We start from the raw sequence: 20,468 nt of genomic DNA, 5'->3' as shown, positions 1-20,468 counted from the left end.
CTTTGAAATTCTCTTCCAATTATATTTTCATTAGCTAACTCCAATTCATCCTCTACAACTCAATTTCAATACCACTTTTCTTTGAATAGGTTTTGTGTTCCTCCTGCTTGATTCCTAAATTTCTACTTTAGTATGTCTATTATGGTAATTGTCTACATATGGTGTCTGAATATGGTCATCTTGCTTACCTTTATAGCCTAATAGTCAAAATAGTATTGAAACAAGATACTATTAACATCCATAAAATAAATGTTGAATAATATAATTTGTGAAGATCATAATAATATTAATGAACTTGTAAAAGAATTTCTAAATTTAATTGTAATTTGTAGACATAACATGATAACACAGTCTAATGTTTATCCATCTTAGTATTAAAACATATAAATAACTAGTTTTTTAAAAGCAGAGCTAAGACATATAATTTGACTACACTCACACAATGCTTTGATTTTGAAAATTAAGTAAAAATTATTCTAGAGTTTCAAAATAAAGTGAAGTTCTAAAATTCTGTTGAGGCATCACTAAGTTTTTCACTTCTTATTTAACAAGTTAAACAATAAAAATAATCATTGGTTCTACAAAACTGTTGTGTTGCAGATATGTACACAGAAAGCATACACCTGTGCAGAATGTACCGGTAAACCAGTCATCAGAGAATAAAGGAGTGGAATATGATTTAGCATTTCCAGTGTCCACGGTTTAAATATTCCCAGTGTGATTATTTTCAAGATAACATAATCAAATATGACATCCCTGAATACATAGTTGGTAGAGATGCACACAATTGACTATGGAGAACCAGCTCCAATATACACCAATTATATTCTAATGTCAAGGTACTGCAACTGCTAGAATACCACCACCATCAAAAAATGTGGCTATGATAAAGCCTAGGTAAAATAAACTCCAGTTTTTTAAAAATTTAAGTAAAGGTTTTAATAAAAGTCGGAAGACCATATCTGAACTTTTGCTTTTGTAAATACGTTTTTACTATTATCAACCAAAAAGGTCACAGTTTATCCCTTGAAAAGATTTATGATTCAATACAATTAATTTGTACTTGGAAACTGAAGCTTTTTTCAAGGAAGTTACCCAAAATAAATGTCAGTGCAGAGACTATAGTTTCAATTATTTCAGTTTATAACACAAGGATAATGGCTTACAGTAGTCATGGCATAATGATTTTTCTAGACTCTATTACATCCCATTAACAATGAATGTTATAGTAAAACATACTGCACTGTTTTATAAATAGTTCTTTGCAAATACTGCTACAATTTTTTTAAATTTTGTTTTAGGAATAAAAGAAATGATTTAAATTATGTCTAGTAATGTTGATTAAATACATTAATAGTTGTCAAGAAGGTAACACAGTTATAAATTTAGAAACATAAATTTTCTCTTGTGATGACAGATTAATCATCATTTTTGACTGAGTTTCTCTAAAGTGAAGAATTTGCTTTCTACCTTGGTTAAATTCAAAGATAGCTCAAACCTCATTCACACTTGACATATGTCAAATTCTCTCAATAAAAAAAAAAAAAATGGTTAAAGGTCCTAAATATCTTACAGGTACAAAATTGTAGTTTTTAGAAATTATTAATATTTGATATTTGAATTGGAATGTTACATTCATTTAATGGTTTATTGCTTTAATAAACTAATTAGTTTTAAACATAGCTATCCTCAGGATAATCACATCCTTAGATTCTACCAAGAGGTTATCAGTCATCCTCAGATTCTAACTAAAAGTTATCAATCAGAACCCAGAAGGTAGTCTAGGCACTGAAAATTTAACAGGCTCTGTGGGTAAACATGACATTGATGTTTGACAGATTTGTAATAAGCACTTTTCAGAACGATTAGTGTAAAAATATCTGCTTCTAACTCAAAAAACAAATATCAAAATAGGGAATGGAGAGCAGAGGTCTCTTTTCAGTGTCAGTCACCTAGAGAGCTCATCGCTGGAAAACTGTAGAGAGGTGATGTTTTCCAATCTCATTCCATAAAGATGCTTGAAGTGCCTTGGATTCTTGCTAGAATAATGAAGGAAGTCTCTTCAGCAGTTGCTTTCATCTTGTGTATGTTTAAGTACCATTATTTTTCTTCAAATGTTATCCTGTAAACCTAGAAGACAATCTGTGACATATTCAATATATGAAAATCATTTTTTCTCCTTTTCTTGTTAAAATAGCATTCGAAATATTGACTATATTTCATTACCTACAAATGTACATTCTTTGAATGATGTCTGATTGTTTTCTTCTTTTTTTAATCCTTTTCTCCTCTTCCTCCTCCCCTTGGCCTCCTGTGACAGTCTGTTGCCTGTCCTTGTTTTGCTACTCCTTCTCCTCCTTTTTCATTCCCCTACTGGTGGGGCCCCATTTTGATATCTGTCTCCTAACATATATTCACTTGGTAGGGTAATTGTTCAAGGAAACTAGTCTAAAATGCAAGGTTCAGTGAGTCTCTTTTCTGATGACTACAATTAGCTTTATATTTATTTTCCGTCTGCCTTTGGTTGTATGCAGTCACTCTATTCTTAAGGTTTCTTGTTTTGTTTTGTTTTTGTTTTTGTTTTGTTTTTTACTTGGAAGGGCAAATTCATTCAAACTCCTTATTGGGCTAAAATACAGCTTCATAATGTTTTCTTCCTTTCAACATTTTAGGCAGTTTCTGTCGTCTAATTCTACATAGTCAAGTCAAAGGGGCAAAGCACATTGGTAGTGGGGGAGAAAACCTCCCTCCTACTGGGAAGTTTTCTTGATTGAATTTACAATGTATGTTCACATCATAGAAAGCTAAGTTTAGGGTCTTGCTATGAAAAATCCAAAAGAAAATATACCATATTTTAAGTTTCAAAGAATAATAAAATGTTGTACAGAAAAAAATAGATGTTGGTGTAATATATCAGTCTGCCATCATACATGCACAACAATACACTGAAAAAGGATTCCCATAGTATTTTACTCCAGAGAGTGAGCTGAGAAAAAGGCTAATGTTACATAGATGGATATTTTAAGACTTTCATAATACTGAAGAGTTGGATAGGTGAAAATGGAATATGCTTCCACTTCCCATGTTCTCTTTCCCTAGGAACTGAACGTCCTGTATTGCATCTGAAGCATCAGCAATAGGTTTGGAACAAATCATATGTATATTTCTTCCAGCCTTAAGAATCTATGATATGTATTTTTATATTTTTTCTATGTCATACCTTACTCATACTTGTAAATAAAACTAAAATACTTCCTACCAAGGAAGACAGGGTCACTAGCAATAGGACCCTCAGTAAGGTTTTCAGAGAGGGTCTTTTTCTTCTTTTAGATTTTTAAATAAATTCATCTCTTGGAGAAAAAGTAGCAAAAGATATTTTTTATAAGCTTTATAGTTATCCCAAGGAAATGAAATGACTACAAAATATAGCCATATATTTTGTACTTAGGTTATTAATTTGTCTGTACATTATGAAATCAGCACCAGTGACAGTAGTAGCCAGACTGTGGTCAAGTACAGACAGAGATTAATCTAAACACAAGGGAAACAATTTTGCATAATGTGTCCTGAATTGCTCTCAAGAATTTAGATTAACAAATGTAATATAAATGTGGGCAGGGTAGAGATGATTAGGTATACATATATTTATAGATACCTTATTTTTCTATCCCAAAACCTTAAAAATCTATTGTTAAACCCTTAGTGACTACAAAATATGACAATTATTTTATGGTAAAGCCTTTTCTTAATTTATTTTGTAGAATTATAAGTTGACTTATACAGAAATATGTCAATATTTGTTGCTCTGTTTATCCAAATTTTGTCACAATAAAGAACATGGTAAAACAATGTGTCAATATCTATTGAGCTCTTGCTATTTAACAGGCGTTGCTATAGGTACCATAATATAATAATAATTTGATATTCACAAAATATTTTAAAATGAGTAATATTGTCACATAGATTTGATAAATGGGGAAACAGAGATACAGAATAGTTAAGGGAGATGACCAAGGTCACACAACTAAGAAGTGGAGACAGAGATTCAAAACAGGACCCAGAGCCCACACTCTTAACTACTATACAATTAGATTTTTCTCACCTTTGGCTTTCCTGACTTTGATTCTGTGGCCTTTGCTGCTCCTCCCTTGAAATAAGCAATTCTTAAAAATATGTAAATATAAGTAAGTTTTAAGTGTTGAGAAACATGAAGCTCCATTAATTATAAAAGAATAAAAATAAGCATTGGCCTATTAAATGTGGGAATATAACTAATAAAAGGCATACTTGTAATTTTTAAAGACACCATAAGAAACTAGTGGTTTGACCTTTTCTAATAAAAGTATATATTTCTCTTCAATAGATATCAAGTTCTCTCTTTCCTCCACACCAAATTTTTAAAATTTCATTTTTGTATTGTTTAATTTCTTTCTGTTGTTATTTTATGTTTGCCCCATTGTACAATTAACATTCCTCAAGCTCCTAATCACTGTTTACACAAAATGTCTTAATTTGTGTGCTTTCACTGCACAGAATACTTTTTGGCTATCTAAATACAATTTTTCTATAGTGTTAGATTTAATATGACCCTCTTCATGGCATATTGTACTTCTGCTAATTTGACTTTTATTTCTCTTGTCTCTCAACCTTAAAACACTTTGTCAACTTCTTTCAAATTAATATTCTGTCATCAGTTATTTTGATATGTACATATTCAAATAAAAATATTTACCTGAAATTTAAATTTCTGTATGTCAGTGATATATCTCAATATTTTATTTCTATTTGCTACATTCATTTTTTACTAAAAAAATTTTGTATAGTATTTTATGCTATGCACATACTACAAGTTATGGTATAGTTTATATGTAAATACAGTATCTCATATATAAATCACTACTGGTGTTCAATAAATATATTAGTTGATTTTCATTTTGTGTATTTAAATAAAATACAAATATATACATTTAGATGAGCATGTTATCCTACATTTCTGACAAGATGTGTTTAATATATAAAATGTGAACTGTCAAAATATATTTAGGTAATTATTTCTTCTATGTAGTTACAAATTATGAACATTTCTTTTATTTTTTCCTTTTTACTTCTTATAACTATCTTGCCTCATGCCAGGAAATTTACTTAACACTAATATTGATTAGTTTTTCAAGGATAAGAGAAGTAATAGTTTTCATTATCTATAGTAACCATATACATGCATTAAAGCACATAAATAATACACAAACTAAGATTCTTTATTAAGGTATTCTCTTACTAAAAAAAAATTATGAATTAAAAGAAGTCAGTGAAAATCAACTCTGTGATTTCACCATTTTTAAGGTCTTTTCAATAATATACATAAGCCAATTATATAAATGACAAACGCCACAATACTTTGTTTAGAAACATGATGACATGTTTTCTTTATTAAGGTCATACTAAAAGAGGTGTTTTGGCTGTCTTTCAGTGACATGTGGATACTTAATTTCATTTTTATTTAGGTCTTTGTGACCTACTCTTCACAGCTACATCAATGATAACGAACATCTAATTTTAGTAACATATACTATAGTAACAGGTATCTGCAGTTTGACACATGGCTAATTAAATATTGATTTGTTGAATGAACTCTAGGCCATCAGTATTTTTGCAATTAGAATAATGACTTTTCCCTAGGTTGGCAGTTGTATTTCTCTTTAAAAAATAAAAGACACATAGAAGTATTTCAAAAGTATGAATTATTAACTGTACTGTACTTGAAGGTATGGTTAATAAATTAGACAGATTGTAATAAGTTCAGGCAAATTGCTTTTACCTATTATAATAAATAGAGATTTCATTCTTCCAATACAGTTTGATAATGGAAAAATACATTTAGTAGAAGTGGTATGACCTTGGGTAATACATTTTCTCAGGAGACTTTACTCTGATCTTAGTGAGAAGCTATCCAATGGGATTATTGTATATCATATTTAAATTTAAGATCAGTAAATGTCTCAAAACAGGATTATTTGTCATTTTAAATTATCATAAATAAATATCTATCAATTGAATTATTTCTAACAATAGTAGCATTATATCTAAATAGTATTTTCCAAATAATAAAATATCTTTAAACAATCCTGCGTGTGGAGACTAATTAAACACAAGGAAACTCAACAAATAATAGAAAACGTTAAAAAGGTACCACAAGGTAGCTTTATTATATTTGCAAGAAAGCAGATCTAGGGCATTATGTTCTATGGACAGTGTTAAAACAGTTATTGACCATAAATTGCCCTTTGAAGAATAAAATGAAGCGTAGGAAGCAGATGCTGCAGTTAGAAAAAGATGTAAAGTGATGATTATGCTTTAAAGGGTTTTCCCAAATTGTATCACCTTTTTTTTTTTTTTTTTTTTTTTTTTTTTTGAGACGGAGTCTCGCTCTCTTGCCCAGGCTGGAGTGCAGTGGCCGGATCTCAGCTCACTGCAAGCTCCGCCTCCTGGGTTCACGCCATTCTCCTGCCTCAGCCTCCTGAGTAGCTGGGACTACAGGCGCCTGCCACCTGGCCCGGCTAGTTTTTTGTATTTTTTAGTAGAGACGGGGTTTCACTGTGTTAGCCAGGATGGTCTCGATCTCCTGACCTCATGATCCGCGCATCTCGGCCTCCCAAAGTGCTGAGATTACAGGCTTGAGCCACCATGCCCCACCTTTGTATCACTTTTAATCCACATAAGAGGGATATGAGCTAATCCATTCTTTCTCCTTTACTCATTTTTCTTCTTTCCTTCTATACTTTCTTTACATATCCTTTCTCTTGTTAATTTTATATTTTCATTTTGAGTGTTTCCTGACTATTGGACTATTGGCTAGATTAAAAAAAAATTATAAACTTTATGGAATGTAGAGAACAAAAATGCAAAAAAAAAAAAAAAAAAAAAAAAAAAAAAAAAAAAAAAGGCACCTTTATTAGTCTGTTCTCATGCTCCTCTAATGAACTGACCAGGACTGAGTAATTTATAAAATAATAATAATAATAAATAAATAAATTTTAAAAAGTTTTTATTGACTCACAGTTCCACAGGACTGGGGAGGCCTCAGGAAATTTATAATCATGGCAGAAGAGAAAGCAAACACATCCTTCTTCACATGGCTACAGGAAGGAGAAGAATTAGAGCTCAGTGATGGGGGAAGCCCCTTATAACATCAGATCTTATGAGAACTTACTCATCATCATGAGAATAGCGTGGAGGAAATGGCCCCCATGACTTAATTACCTCTCACTGGGTCCTTCCCACCACACATGGAGATTATGGGAACTATGATTCAAGATGACATTAGGGTGGGGACAGACCAAAACCATATTATCAGCCATTATAAGAAACACAGTGTAATCATTCTTTTTAAAATATTACCTACATCTCACTCCCTAATCTAATACCTTCCACAACCTCAACAAAAAAGTACTATTCAAGCTCGAACCCAAGAGGCAGAGGTTGCAGTGAACCGACATTGCACCACTGCACTCCAGCCTGGCTGACACAGGCAGACTCCATCTCAAAAAATTTAAAGAAAATACAAAAAAAATTCATTTTTATTCCTTCACAATTGTATTGCTCTTCTTTATTTTTCCCAAGTATCTTGGTTCCTATACAAATATGCTGTTTAGTTTGCACTTTTTAAACTATATCTAATATAGGCATTTTTCTATGACTAATTTTGCACTCGATATTTTTTCCCAGTTTAACATAGCTAAGTAGAACTACTCAGTTTGTTTATTTATTCATTTATTTATTCATTTATTTTTGCTTCTCAGTAGTATTTTATTTATGAATATAGCACAATTTATTTATCCATTATACTGCTTAGTAACACATGTATATTTCCCAACTGTAGTTAGAAGAAACAGTATTACAACAAATATTTTACAATGACTTATTTTAATATTGTCAAGTTTTAGGGGGTACATAAAAAGGATCCTCTGGATCTTAAATATTGATGGAGAACACTCAAGCAACAGTGGTTTGGTCACTACTTAAGAATACTTCTAGCTCTTGACAGTTTAGTATACTGTTGTGTAAAGTGTCTTAAATTATCTGTAGGTTAGAGAAAAGAAGCTCAGTTTTATTCTATGGCTTGCACACTCTTCAAAATTGTTGAAGGAATGCAACTCAGGTTCTGTTTGTCATGGGACAGGATGAAGAGCTTTCAAGACTGGAGTTAAGGTTTTAGCAGATATTAGTTTGTTAATTTAGGATTAGCAAGAGGAAATTACTAATTTAGAATGGTCAACAGTGTGAAACAATATTTTACTGAGATAGATGAGAATATTTTGGTTCTTCGGCATTTCTCAAAAAGTTGTAACTCAATATTTCTGTATAATCTTCAATTGTTTTCAAAAATGATTATGCCAGTTAAATTTCAATAAAAGGCTATGTGTTCTTATTGTGTTTCTATATTTCCACACCCTACAGACACTTAATACTATTTTTATTTTATTTGCATTTCCCTAATTATAGATGAAGTTGTTCATTTTCTTAAGTATTGTCATCCATGTTTGCTTGATGATTTCTTAAGAACCTGTTCTAGGGATTTGCCCATTTTGGTTTTGCATGTTCAGTCTTTCTTATTTCTCTGAAAACAGTCTTTCCAGATTCTGATTTGTCCTCTATATTGTTTGTTCAGGATATCTCTATCTATGTCATTATCTTTCTATCTATCTATCTATCTATCTATCTATCTATCTATCTATCTATCTATCATCTTTCTATCATCTATCTATCGTCTATATACTGTTATCACAAATTTTGATGACTTCATACTTAATTTTCTTTATTATATCCTTATATAAGTGGAGTTATTTATTTAGCTGTAGCCAAATATGTTTATCTTATTATAGTATTTTTATATCTCATATAAGTAATATTTTTTTGTCTTGAATAATAATGGCATTATCCTATATTGTCTTTTATATTTTTATTGTATTTTTACTTTTTCAATGATATATTTACTTATCAATACAATTATGTATTAAGTAATTTTGGATTAAATTTTTATGAATAAGAAAAGGAAGATATTCTACTTCATTTATTTTCCAAATAGGAATAAATGGTTGACACAAAACCATTTACTGAGAAACATTTCCCTCATTCTGCAGCACCAGTTTCTCATAAAATAATTTTTCATATGTGCTAAGTTCTGATTCGGTTGTCTTTATATCACTATTTTGCTCTTTTGACTATACAGCATTGTTTAATTTCTATTTCTAAACATCTAGTAAGGCAAATTATCTCATCATGTATGCAATAAATAGGTGATTACTCTCATTTAACAGAGGCCAAGAGCACTGCTAAACAACATATATTGCACAAGATTATACCCCCTTTTCACAATAAAAAAAAAATCCAATCTAAATCTTTATTGCAGAGATTGTGAAACCCTGAACTAAATGAGTGACATATTGAAATGTGTTCTTGATAAATTAATTTTATATTCCATGTTTGACAGTAGGATTCTATATAGATATTTTTATTTCTCTCTTTATCTCATTTTATTTTCTCACTTGTTTTTTTTTTAATTTCTTCAATGCCATTTATTATATTTTAATTTGTGGCTGTTCTCTTTCAATGTAGTCTTTATCACTAAGGGTTTTATTTTCACTTTCCTGAGTACCTTGTCAGGTAAAGAGTTTAAAAAAGGAAGATCATATTCTCTATTCCTATCATTTCTTTCTTGAATTTAATTGACTCTTTTTAATTTCTTCCTGATTTTGTTCACCTTTTTTTTTTTTTTCCTGACTCAAGGTGATTTTTGCTATCCTAAATATGTATTTATTTCTTCTATATGTAATTATACTGAACATATTTAATTCTGTTTATCATTTTATAGTTTTCTTTTGCTTTGTGATAATTTTACTCGGGGAGAATTTTTTTATTAGTTTAGGCATACTATATGTCAGTTATCAATTTTAAAAATCTCTTTTCATTAATTCATTGTTACCTGTTCAATTTGGTCAATTTTGGCTTGTATTCAGGTTTTCCAGTTTAATGACATTTATTTCTGATAGCAAAGTTCAGATTCATTAGAGGATATTTTTTCAAAGGCAAAGAAAGAAACTGTGTGCCCTCTGAATCATGGTTCTTTTTTTGTCATGGAAGACCCCACATTTTTTTCCCTTTTAACTGTTTCCTTCTCTACCAATCAATTGCCCAAGAATGCCTCTTCATTCATTTTTCTCTTTGAAAATAGTACAGAAGTTGTGTTTTTTAAAGATTGACACTTCAAATTTCATGAATTTTAATTTCCTTCTCTTTATATCAATGATTGTCAATGGAAAGGGGCAATTTTTTTCCTACATAGAACATTGGAAATTGGAGACATTTTTGGTTGTCACAACCTAAGTGCAGGTACTGTCTACAGCAAAGTTTGCTACTAGTATCTACTGTGCAGAGGCTAGGGATGCTGCTCAACATCCTACAATGCATAGGACAGCTCTCCACAAGGAAGAGTCATCTGGCTCCAAGTGTCACTGGTGCTGAGGTTGATTACCCTGCCTCGTATCATATCCACACTTAGGATGTAATTTTACTCTTTCTGGAAGTAATTGAACATCAAATGCAGGCTGTCACTAGTCTCCTCTTCTCTCTTTCCTGTGATTTTTTTTCTCCCCATTCTTGCTCATCACAAACCTTTCTGGTGGGGACGGAAAAACTAGTGATTAACTACTGGGAATTGTTTCTTTGCTGATAGTTGTTTTGAATTTGGGATAGCCATTTGTGTAATTGTGTCTGTTCTTGTTAGTATTTTATAATACTTTGGAAGAAATACTGGGAGAGGTTGGACCTACATAACCACCATTGGCTTCAGATATCCAAGAGATTTCCTCCCGCGTGTTTATACTATATTTTTTCTTTGATATTTTAAAGACTACCCAGTACATATGAATTTGGGCTACACATTCAGGCAGCAGAGATTGTGCCTTCAAATTATTTGAAGAGATTTGTTTTTGTCTCTACCCATTGCCAAACTCCAAGGTAATCAAATATTCTTGCTGTCCTCAGTGGTTGTAGAGAGTGAGAACAGGTCTGTTTGTAGCTCTTATTCTCACTGAGGGTCCAAAATTACAGGATTGTGTCTCCTACCTGCCACATCTTTGTTATATTTTGATTTTCTTTTTCTCTTTTCTGAGTATCAGGAGAGTAAAATAAGTTTGAAAAAAATAATTCAGTTTCTCTGAGGGTTTGACATACGCTCTCAGAAAGTAAGTCTTTTCAAGAAAAAAAATAATCCCATCAAAAATGGACAAAAGACTTGAATAGACAATTCTCAAAAGAGGATATACAAACAGCCAACAAACATGAAAAAAGGTTCAGTGTTACTAATTATTAGGGAAATGCAAATTAAAACCACAGTGAGGTATTACCTAAATCAGGCAAGAATGAGCATTATTAAAAAGTCAAAAAATAACAGATGTTGGCAGGATGTGGTGAAAAGGGAACACATTTACACTGCTGGTGGAAATGTAAACTAGTACACCACTATGCAAAACAGTAAAAAGATTCTTTAAAAAACTAAAATAAAACTACTTTTTGATATAGCAATCCTAATACTGGGCATCTACCCAAAGGAAAATGTCATTATATGAAAAAGACACATGCACATACATGTTTGTAGCAGAGTAATTCACAATCACAAAAATGTGAAACTAATCTAAGTGCCCATCAACCAATGAGTGGATGAAGAAAATGTGGTATATATGTACTGTGGAATACTACTCAGCCATGAAAAAGGAAAGAAATAATGTCTTTTGCAGTAACTTTGATAGAACTGGAGGCCATTATTCTATGTGAAGTAACTCTGGAATTGGTAACTAAGTTTCATTATCATATGTTCTCATTTACAAGTGGAAGCTAAGGTATGAGGATGCAAAAGAGTAAGAATTACATGATGGGCCGGGCGCGGTGGCTCAAGCCTGTAATCCCAGCACTTTGGGAGGCCGAGACGGGCGGATCACGAGGTCGGGAGATCCAGACCATCCTGGTTAACACGGTGAAACCCCGTCTCTACTAAAAAATACAAAAAACTAGCCAGGCGAGGTGGCGGGCGCCTGTAGTCCCAGCTACTTGGGAGGCTGAGGCAGGAGAATGGCGTGAACCCGGGAGGCGGAGCTTGCAGTGAGCTGAGATCCGGCCACTGCACTCCAGCCTGGGTGACAGAGCGAGACTCCGTCTCAAAAAAAAAAAAAAAAAAAAAAAGAATTACATGATGAAATTTTGGGGACTCAGAGCTTGAGAGAGAGGTCAGTGATAAAAGACTACAAATTGGGTAGAGTGTTCACTGCTTGGGTGATGGGTTTATCAAAATCCCAGCGTGACAGGTGCACGGAAATCCTAGAAATCACCACTAAGAACGTATCCAAGTTACCAAAAACCACCTGTATATCCAAAACTATTGAAATTAAACAAACAAACAAACAAACAAAAAAAGCCTTGTAGCTCTGTTCGTTTTGCTACTTTCCTTTCAAGTTTATCGTCATCAAAGAGTTCTAAGCAGACCATTTCAAAGATTTATGTTTTGTGGAGATGTTTAAAGGACAAAAGGGTGTTTAGTTAACCGTTGATTTTCTGGAAAAAAAAATAAAAGTGTATCTTGCTACTTAATTACAAATAATTGTACTTGACTTTATTGATAGTCAACTAAAAAGGTGAATAATGAGGTTTCCAGGATAAGTTTTGTTCCCATCAAAATCTTATCAACAGATTATCTGTACTTAGCTATGTTGACAGTACTTATCTTTGATATGATATGATAAAAATGGTACTGTACTTCTGTGGTTTTCTTCCTCAAAACACATAACTCTAGTTTAATTGTGAAAAAACAAATCTCATATGAGGGACATTTTATAAAATACCTGAAAAATGATGGTATCCTGGATGGGAACAACAACAAAAAAGACATTAAGTAAAAACAAAATAAAAAACAGAAGAAATCCGAAAAAAAATTGAATCTTGGTTAATAATGTATTAATATTACTTCATTAATTATAATCAATATATCATACAAATGTCAGAGGAAACTGGGCGCAAAATATATGCGACTTATCTGTTCTATATTCTAAGTTTCTCTGTAAATGTACAAAACTGTGCTGAAAATAAATTTTTATCAAAACTAAATAGAAGCTAGATGTGGTAGTTCACACGTGTAATCCCAGCACTTTGGGAGGCTGCTTGAGCCCAGTATTTCTGAACTAGCCCTAGCAACATAGTAAGACTTCATTTCTCCAAAACAAACAAACAAACAAACAGCTGGGCACGGAGGCATGTGCCTGTAGTCCCAGCTACTCCAGAGGCTAAGGTGGGAGGATCACTTAAACTGGGAAGTCAAGGCTGCAGTGAGCTGTAATTGCTCCATTCCACTTCAGCCTGGTCAACAGAGCAAGACCCCTTTACAAACAAAATTAAATTAAATAAATAAGTACAAAAACTCTTAACATAATTACTTGATAGTTTAATGGGAATGTTATTCCCTTCCCAGATGATGCTGTAAATGTCATTATAAGAAATCTTTTTTTTTCAATTTAGGTTTGGAACAGTATTTTTGTCAATGTTTACTGCCATGCTCTATTGCACTTGATCTAAGGTAAGAACCAACTGGAATGTCATCATAGTTACTACTTAAATAAACAAAATCTTTGAACTGAAAAAAATAATTGTTCATATAACATAGCCAGAATATAAGAGCAAAGGGGATTGCTTTCCCTTATTAGTATTTAGGAAAAGGAACATTGCATAATATTGGTAAAAATTTTAATTGGGTAATATCATTTAGAATATTTGGCAATTAAGAATAAAAAGGAATCATAAAGAAAGATGATGGGAAGCTGTATGTCAACCCGATTTCATCTCCCCTACTTCTGCCTTTTTTAGATTCTATACCAGTGAATACTAATTTATTCTAGTTGGGAAAAGTTGAATGTACTAACTGCAACACTCTGGACCTCAGCTTCACTGATTCCTAACATTTAAAGCAGTTGCCAAACACAAGGATCTAGCGGTTTAATCATAATAACTATTGTTAACTCAATTATATATCTCTAGCATCACCTGAATTCTGTAGCACAATTCATTTAGTTTTACTTTATGTATGACTTACACCAATATTGTTATGTTCTCGTGTGTGTATAACTGGGTTTATTTTTCCCCATTATTCAGCAAGACTCTATCCGAAACCCATATTTGAACATTAACCCTTAGCTTATTAAAACGGCTTAAAATGAATATGGTATTTTTTTTACTGTTGATGCTTCTAACCCTGCCTATGTTCACAGAATTGAGCTCTACTAGCATTCCCTGCTGAGCTGTACTTCTCATTTGATTTGTCTTTATGCATTTATGCACTTTGCTTATTAACTTTTTTTCCCTTATGAGCAGTTGGTAAGTTTAACAATTTTTCACTTTCTTCTGACATTAAGTGGATAAGTCATGAGCTACCATAGCCTGATTACCACCGCAAAATTCTCACCTTGACGCTAACTCTGGCACTATATAATAATGAATTATTTTTTCAAGGAATTTACTATTTTTTTATTCATTTATGGTCCAAAATGGACCATAGATGGTAGAAAATATTTTCCAAGTGCAACATTTTATGCATGCTAGAAAGCTTGTGAATACTTTAGAAAATCCAAGTATGATGTTCACAATGGATACCTCATTAAGGAGCTGGAATTATTTTACCAGCGAAATAGAATTTTCTGCCATTCTGTGAATTTCTGGAGATTCTGATTGGGTAAATCCAGGAAGTTAAAATCATTATTAGGGAAAAGTATAGTGCTTTTTAGGGTGGTAGTTTCATGATGTTTTAAGACTCATTAATTGTTGTCAGTTAGGCCAAGTCATGGAGTATAATAATGGCATGAATCCTAGCTCTGAGAATGGTGGTGGGAGTCAGTATGTTGAAACTCAAGCCAATATCCTAAAGAACATATGATAGTCCCTAAATTAAAATGATTTCCAATGGAATATTTTTCCTTCATTCTGCCTTGTAAAGAAGTTGAAATATAATCTATCCTTCTCACCTAATAAATCATTGATCTCAAATCCCTGTTCCCACTTTCTTCAATTTCCCTTTTGCCCTTGCTTAAGAATCCCTTTGAAACATCATTAGTCATTGTAACAATTAGCTCTTTCTCTTTTTCTTGAATTAAGATATAAGTCAAAATAGATATCTACGGGTCAACATTAGGTAAAGAAAATAAAACAATTCTGGATTTAATTAAGTAAAGAAAATAAATAATAAATTATCACATGTGACATATGCTAGAAATAAACATTTTATTTTGTTAGTATACTGAGATTTCTGGGTTAATAACACATAAGAGCTATTATTTCATAAGGTAACCTGTAATAGTCATCATTTGAATAAAAAATGTATATGTAGTTGTTAAACTAGAGAACTTTGATTAGGATTTACAATATAAACAATAATGAACGTTACTATTTTAACTAAAACACTTTTACATTTGTATTTATAATAAGAATAAATTTATTATAGATAACATATTAAGAAAAGTGTTGAAATACACTATATTTCAGGATACTTACTTTTAATTATATGTTGGATAATCTGGAGTTCCAATTCTCCTAAATGTCCTCCATCAGATTGCAAGACCTGAGATATATATTTATAATTCTTTTAATTTTAGACATCATATTATAGGTATATGTATCAACAGAGTTGAGCTATGCAATTATTAACCTGAATTAGAAAGAACTGTTTAGGTTGAGCACAGATCACATCTGTAATTCCAGCACTTTTGGAAGCTGAGGTAGAAGGATTCCTTGAGGTCAGGAGTTCAAAAACAGCCTGGGCAATATAGGGAGACTCCATCCCTACGTAAACAAACAAATAAATAAATAAATAGAAATAATTGTTTTAGATAGACTAATGACATATATTTTCAATACAATTTATGAATTGGGTAAGACATGCGCAAATAGAAAAAAAATAGAATACCAAGTTGAAGATATAAGCATCTAAGTCTAAAATCCAAAGCATCTAAGTCTAAAATCTAAAATTGGATGATATTAAAAAACAAAACTATGAAATTGTATGAATAATATTTGATACAGAATGAGTTATCTTAAATTTGACTTTTATTTTTAACAATATTTATATGCTTTTTATCAGCTTTTTAGGCATTTAATTATTATGCTTCAAGTAGCTACTGCCTCTTGAGAACTAACCTTATGGGATATAGTAGTGATATTTACTCTGTGAATTTGACATGTCATTCAAAATTTATCTCAATCTCAGCTACCATGTCCAAACAAACAAACAAACAAACAAAAAACAGGAAAACCTAGTGTATCAATCTCTTTGTTTACAGAATGTTTGAGAAGAGTATAAAGGTCCTACAACTACTGGCACACAAATATATATATATTTACATATATAAAATATGATCACTATTTTTTATCAAAACTTAATTTTATATACTGCTACCAGTTTTCAATAAAGAATTAAGGATGAATTATAAATATATTGTATTCTACAGAAATATGGAAGAACCATTTGACTATAAGAAATTACCAGTTTCCCATAGTCATTTACCTTTGTCACTTCAGGTGAGAAACAAATGATTTTCTATCAGAAGAGTATATGTTCTTGATTTTTCTCACTACTGAAACATCTTGACATTTAGCATATAACAGAAAGACTGATATCACTTTTATGGAAGGAAAAAAAAAATATTTATACTTTATAAGATCCTCAGTTCTGAAGGAGAGAGCAATGTTCCCTTTCTCCTAAAAATAGCAGCTGAGTGCGGTGGCTCAGGCTTGTAATACCAGCATTTTGCCAGGCCGAAGAAGGAGGATCATTTGAAGTCAGGAGTTCCAGACCAGCCTGGCCAACATGGTGAGACCCCGTCTCTACTAAAAATATGAAAATTAGCTGGCCATGGTGGCGCACATCTGTAATCCCAGCTGGGCTGAGGCAAGAGAATCGTTTGAGGCCAGGAGGCAGAGATTGCCGTGAGCTGATACCTTGCCACTGCACTCCAGCCTGGGCAACAGAGCGAGATTGGGTATCAATAAATAAATAAATAATGATAGCAATAAAAATAACAATTTGCTTGTTGATAGTAATTTTTTTGGAAAAAAGATTAGCATGACACACCTGAGAATTTTCAAAAATACATTCTACAGTTCAGTAAATTGCATGACTTTGTTTATTGTTGATTTCTTATACCCACGCATACACTGGCAAGTAGAGCATTATAGCGTGAAACTGAGCCAATTTTATTGATGAACAACTTGGTAACATAAAAGATTATGTGCAAATAATAATGTCAATAATGTTATTTAAAATATTTTACTTAAAAATAAAATATATCAATAGAATATTAAAATTTGCATTTTACACTATGAAATTCTCTGTATTGCTTTTATTAGAAGAATCCGTTAACATATTTTAATAAAATCCTTTATCATATCAAATTAAGGAGGGGTTTTTATGTCAAATTCACTTAAAATGGAATTCTGCCTCACAGAGTAGTTATAAAGCTAACTTCATCAGTATTTACAGTCAGCTATGATAAAATATTTTATTTTTGACATTTTGTAGTCTATGATTTCTGATTCAAAATGACAACTGATTTGGAGGCCTCAAAGGACTTTCCCACGACTATTTGTTAAATACTCATGGAGATTCAGTGAAATATTTTAAACTGGTATCAACCTTCTAGAGTAATTCTCACAGGTAACTCAAGAATGGTATGTTGCAGAAATTAACACAAATATGAGGTAAGTTGAAGTTAGCTAGAAGAAAAGTAGAAAAATATAGAGCCAGCCTTCAAATTCCTAAAATAAATTCCTCTTCTTCTAAGAGCTGACATTAGGCACAATAAGATGCTTTATGATTCTACTGCTATTGCTCAATTAACTCCAAGATTCAGAGCTCTAATAAGCAGAGACTTCTTTTAAAACGCTGTTTAAGAACTGTTCTCTGAGACAGAGATTTCAAGTGCTAATTACGGAAGAACACAGCAAAAACAGGTGATGGTGAAGTGTGTTGTGAAGGGAATAGTACCTCCCATGGGTAAATTGCTATAAGTAAGGGCAAAGAAAACATAACCTGGTAGCGATGCTGGCTGACAAGTACTATCCTTGGTGTACAACATTGGCTCAGTTCTTTGGCTCAATACCAGAGAACCTGGAAACAATGTTCAGAAAAACACTTAATCAAAGTAGACCAGGGCCAGAATATGAAAAATTGCCAGAAATTGGGAATTGGACTGGGAACTGTGCACATCAATTTTCCCTTCTGTTACCGATTTGAAAATAGAATCTGGAAACTGTGCCAGTTGACTGGAAGTGGAATTCAAGGTCAATTTCCTCATCCTGTCTACTAAGACACAAGCTATGTGGATTCCTATGTTGGGGGTGAATATGGAGAAAAACAGTAACATAGGTACTGTGGAAAAGAATACTGTAATGAAGGGAAATTGACTAGTGTCAAGACAACTTGAGAATGGCATATTTACATTATTTACTGCTGATTCTAGATTAAAACACTGAAAAATGTACATAGAGGGGAATACAGTCAAGAAGGTAAATGCATTCCTATTAATGTGTTAATCTGTGCATATGAAAACTGTATTCAAAGGAAAACATTATATACAAAGATTATTTAAGCAACTAAAGAAATACAAAATGAAAATTTCAACAACTATAAGTTGATGAACTCACTGATCAACAATTACAAAGATAGTAAAAAGAAACTTGTTTTCCATTATTTAAATATTAAAAAATTCAATCTTGATAATATGGAAAATTGTACATTTTCATGCATTGTTAGCGTGGTTGTTAAATTCTACAATCATTTCGATTAGGTTGTATGCAAATTTAAAGTGTGCAAGCACACAAATGTGAATCCCTAGGCTTCAACATCTCTCCAATATCACTTTCAGAAATGTATAATCAGTACTAGTTAAAACAACTTTCACCTTTTATGGAAATGTTTGATATCTTTTCTGTCTAACACAATAGCTTCTAGCAACATGCAGTTATTGAGTGTTTAAAATGTAACTGTTGTGACTGAGAAACTGAATTTTTAATTTCATTTTTTAAATAATTTTCTCTAAATTTAAAAAGCTTACATGTGCCATGAACCAATTGTTCAGACAAATGATTCCATTTTGAGATTTTCAAATAAAGTACTCTATATTGCCAGGATTCTTATGGCATCCTACTAAATTAAATAATAGGTGTATTACTAATTTAATTTTTTTAAATATTTTTTTCTGATTCAAGAAGGTTATGCACTGGGCAGAGAGAGAACCAAGTTGGAGATTTAACCTGAGAATGCTGCTTCTGTTGTATTCAAGAGCAATAAAGTCTTTGCTCACAGCCAGTTTTCAGTGCGGAAGGATTATTTGCAGTTCTTTACAATTTCTCCTACTGTATCATTCAGATGTTAATTGATTCCACAGCTCCCGACAGAGTCTACACTTCTGTGTTCCCAAGTCTCTGCACTCCTACTAAGTATAGAGAACCTTAAGAACATAAATATTTAGGAACTCAGAAAGTCTCTGAATGACAGCTACCCCTCCCTGTTCTGAGTAACAGTCTGGGGAATTTTGGAGCTTTGCACTTATTCTTCTTGTTCCTGTTAGAGAGACCAGAAATGCACGGTCAGAAAAGACGTCTAACTTGGGTTCAAGAAACTTATTCAGGCAATTGACAGGTGATAAAATATTGGAATTACTCTCACTGTATTATTAAGTGTCAGATCCCCTTCTAGTAGACTCAGGAAGAAACTCAAGTTGTCAGGAGTGACAGTAAGAAAAGGCAAAATCAGGTTTCCATGCCACTGAAAGTGACATTAGTCAAGTCCCATTGGGTGCCAGCTGGTTTAGCAGTCAGACAGTGCCAGGTCACATAAGGATCAGATCCTTGTGAGTGCCAGCAGATGAAGTGCTCAGTACATTGGAAAGGAATTCTGTCATTTCTAGTGAAGGCCGGCAAAGGATTCTAAACTGTGAAATTCCTAAACTGTGAAATAAATTTTAAGAGGTCCAATTCTAACTATAAAAATTCATTCTCAAGTATAATAGTCCCCAAAACAAACAAAAAAGGTGTAAATACAAGTGCATAAATTCCAATCAAAGGGTATACAATTCCCTATGTCAAAATTTGAAAATCTATAAGTTGAAAATTTTTCTAGAAAATGTAAGTGTACCAAAATTGATTAAAAATGGTGAAAATCAGAAGAGGCCACTATATTAAAGTTAATAAAAAAAATTTTTCTTTAGAGTACTCCATAAGTGATTTCAGACATGTATTTCAAGATTTCCAGGAACAGATAATATGAACATTCTTTAAACTGACACTTAAGCCAATTGAAAATTTAACTAAATCCTATTCACAATAGCAATGGAATCTATCAAATGTGTAGATATAAAACTAATAATAAATGACAAATTACA

The sequence above is a fragment of the Macaca fascicularis genome, chromosome 1, assembly GCF_037993035.2.
Source record: "Macaca fascicularis isolate 582-1 chromosome 1, T2T-MFA8v1.1".
Taxonomy (NCBI): Eukaryota; Metazoa; Chordata; class Mammalia; order Primates; family Cercopithecidae; genus Macaca; species Macaca fascicularis.
The sequence above is the reverse complement of the archived record's forward strand: the minus strand, read 5'-3'. Positions refer to the sequence as shown.